This window comes from Trichechus manatus, unplaced genomic scaffold (genome assembly GCF_000243295.1).
Source record: "Trichechus manatus latirostris isolate Lorelei unplaced genomic scaffold, TriManLat1.0 scaffold00126, whole genome shotgun sequence".
Taxonomy (NCBI): domain Eukaryota; kingdom Metazoa; phylum Chordata; class Mammalia; order Sirenia; family Trichechidae; genus Trichechus; species Trichechus manatus.
In genome coordinates this window covers 7,327,575-7,331,328 of record NW_004444062.1, presented here as the reverse complement: position 1 = coordinate 7,331,328, position 3,754 = coordinate 7,327,575, and the positions used below count along the sequence as shown (strand labels likewise).

General features: G+C 40.6%; 1 protein-coding gene across 2 annotated transcripts in view; it reads right to left on the bottom strand.

Moving 5' to 3' along the window:
- Nucleotides 1–280: 280 nt before the first annotated feature.
- RELL1 (RELT like 1) overlaps nucleotides 281–3,754 on the bottom strand; it is an 84,972-nt gene continuing 81,498 nt past the window's right edge. Inside the window, exon 7 of one of the 2 annotated variants that reach the window (XM_023738967.1) lies at nucleotides 281–654. The gene's annotated coding sequence lies outside the window, so the exon portion shown is untranslated. The remainder of the gene's footprint in view (nucleotides 655–3,754) is intronic. The other variant, XM_004384678.2, reaches the window with a different exon arrangement.

The window sequence follows — 3,754 nt, the reverse complement described above, 5'->3', positions numbered from 1 at the left end:
ATCTGGTCCCATCCAACTCCATGATCTCGTGGGGGATCAGTTTCTCAAGGCTAGATTATCTCCAAGGACTTTCCTCCACCAAAGATTCACCTTTTACATTTTGTAACAGTTTAACTGTAAGAGGGTCTTCTTACAACCAGTATCAAAAAAGGGACATAAGGGTTAGGGGAATACACAAACACCCACCCACCCACATACACACACACACCCACACACACACACACACACACACACCGATGCACACATGTGCATGCACGCACGCACGCCTGCGTCCCCCAGGCATAAGCTCAAATTCCACTGTATATCATACAGGAAAAATTGCAGGGTGTACATCAAGGCAGGGGATGGAGAACTGGGAGGGATGGTGGCTGGGGGGTGGCCAGGAAGATAAAAAATGGGCTTTTTCCTTCTCTGGATATGTAAAATTTTTCAGCAGACTTTTTAAACCAACACTGTTTCAAAGCAAACAGAATTCTGTATCCAGCGTAGTACCAATATTCCCTTTTAGGTCTGATCCACATGCCTGCAGACTCCATGATAGAAACTATAAAAGATACAAAAATATCCCCTAGGCAACTTCATAGCTCATTAAGTTTCAGTCTCTTAGAACTCTTCAAACAGCCACTCCTGCGGGAGAAAAGAAAAAAGGCAAATCTTTACAAAAGGTTAATGTCCTTTTTAACCTGCTTGAATATTTAAACACTGAGGAGTCATAATCCACCCTTACCCAGTCCCACCTCATCCCTCTTCCCATTTTACCTCTCTTCTTTGTAAAAAGGAGTTTAAGTATCACAATTCCAAAAGGACTTCATTATTAAAATTTTACAAACCAAAAAGAATAGACTCTGTGGACACGAGCAGACCAGGAGCATCAGTCCATTTTAACAACACGTCTCTAAGGTGACAGGTGAGCATCCTCCCTGCGTTCATGTTCACTTCTTAGGTGCATGTTTTGTATTATTATTATGATTGTGGTAAATATATATAACAAAACATTTGCCATTTCTATTTTTTTTTTTTTGCATTAACCATTCAGTGACATTAATTACGTTCATCATGTTGTATAATCATCACCATTATCTGTTTCCAAATTTTTCCATCACCCTTAACAGAAACTCAGTGCCCCCTAAGCAGTGACTCCTCCTCCCCCCCCCAACACCTCTGGTAACCACTAATAAACTCTGGTTCCTATACCATTGCCTGTACTAGATATTCCATGTAAGTGAGATCAAACACTATTTGTCATTCTGTGACCGACTTATTTCACTCAGCATAATGTCTCCAAGGTTCACCCATGCTGTAGCGTGTATCAGGACTTCGCTTCTCTTCGTGGCTGAGTAAATGTTCCATTGTACATATGTGCCACATTTTGTTTATCTGTTTATCTGCTGATGAACATTCAGGTTGTTTCTACATTTTGGCTACTGAGAATAGTGCTGCAATGAACACTGGTGTTCAAGTCTGTTTGTGTTCCTATTTTCAATTCTTTGGGGTATGTACCTAGGATGGGAATTGCTGGGCCATATGGTAATTTTATATTTAACTTTTTGAGGAACTGCCAAACTGTTTTCCACCATGGCTGAACATTTACAGTTCCACCAGTAATGGATGAGGGTTCTAATTTCTCCACTTCCTCGCCAACATTTTTTTTGTTTTCTGTTTTTTTGAATCATAGCCATCCTATCCATTGCCATCGAGTGATTCTGACTCATAGCGACCCTGTAAGACACAGTAGGACTGCCCCATAGCATTTCCAAGGCTATAATCTTTACAGAAGCAGACTGCCATATCTTTCTCCCGCGGAGCAACTGGTGGGTTTGAACTGCTGATCTTTTGGTTGGCAGGTGAGCGCTTTAACCACTGCACCACGAGGGCTCCTTATAGCCATTCTAGTGGGGGTGAAATGGTATCTCACTGTGATTTTGATTTGCACTTCCCTAATACCTAATGACGTTGAGCATCTTTTTATATGTTTTTTTGGCCATGTGCATATCTTCTTTGGTGAAATGTCTGTTCAAGTCCTTTTGCCCATTTTTTGACTGGGTTGTTCGTCTTTTTGCTGCTAAGTTGTAGTTCTTTACAGATTCTGGATATTTAACCCTTATTCGATATATGGTTTGGGAGCATGCTTTTGAACTCCTCTGCCACATCTGTAAAGTAATGAGCAATAAGGTGAACATCCTCAGTCACCAGGAACTTTATATGCATCGTGGTGAAGTGTCTTTCCTAAGCAGCACCAAATGGAGTTAACTCTGGAGCTCTAATGAGCACACAGCACAGCCTGGCTGGGATTTCACTGGGTCAGGGAGAATGCAAAGATAAATCCTGGGTCTTCAACTGGACCTTGAGGGTTCTGTACAGCCATTCTCCAGGTTATGAATGAGATCCGTTCCTAACTGTGTCTTCAAGTTGAATTTGTAGGTAAGTTGGAACAAGTGCATATGGTCTTATTTAGCCTTACTTTAGTGCAAGCAGAGCCCTGGTGGCGCAGTCGTTAAGAGCTATGGCTGCTAACCAAAAGGCTGGCAGTTCAAACCCACCAGCTGCTCCTTGGAAACCCTATGGGGCAGTTCTACTCTGTCCTGTAGGGTCGCTGTGAGTCGGAATCAGCTCAACGGCAATGGGTTTGGTTGGTTGGTTAGTACAAGAAAAGGCTGAAAGCCTTTTCAATGATTTAAAAGCTGTACATGCAGCAAGTGAAGGTAACTGTGAAGAAGAATTTGTTGGGAGCAGGGGTTGGTTCAATCATTTCAAAGTGAAAGCAAATGTACATGACATTAAACGGCAAGTATGAGTTGTCCATAAATCAGACATTCCTAACGTGGGGACTGCATGTATTATATTTTGAAGTCATTCTAACAACTAGTCTTTGTCAATGTTTACATTTACATTAGAAATAAAGTACAATAGTTTTATACTTTCCAAAGGGCTTCTTACAAGTATCTCATCAACAGTTATGTAGGCTTTTAATTCCTGTTTTGAAGACTGAAACAATCCAAGACCAAAATTCTAGAACTGCCTGTGTGTGTTGAAATGTCTCAGGCAGGTAAACGTAAACAAGGCTAAGGAACAAAACACTCTTTTAATCATCCGAAACAGTGTTTACTTACAAAGACTAAACAAAACCGAAGATGAAACCACATTGCGGAGATATGGCAAAACAGCAAAAAAGCCGAGACAAGTCTTAATTTAAGAACATGCTTTTTACTTATTTTACAGGTCATCCTTCCAGATGTATAGTCTAGGGTATATTATCCATATTATCCTTTCATGTCATTCATAAAATTCATAGTGGTTATGTGAGAGAGAGAGGGGAGGAGGAGAAAGAGACAGAGTGAAACAAAGAAAGGAGAGATTTTCCAAACAAGACGGACTGGGTAAAAGGACCCTCATCCCCTTAGCTACAAAGGAAATGAAACAGTGTCCCTAAAGCAGCACAAATCAAGTTTTTAATTACAGATGAAATAAGTAAATGCTTGCACTGCATTGCCACAGCCTAGCATGGCTGTACCACGGATTGTCCTGTAGGCTGAACAAAGTCAAGTCTTGGAACACTTTCAGTTGAGAGTCAGTTAATATGAAAGATGCTAGCAGGCAAAAAGGTAGAAAGGCCAGAGGTGGCGTAATCTAAAAATAGTCCTAAAAGAAACTAAAGAAGTAAAAAACAAGAGAGAATTTTCCCAGTAAAACTTTAAACCAGGCCATTATCAGGAAAATAGGCATTCAACTATTTTTATGTCTCCTCTTATCACCT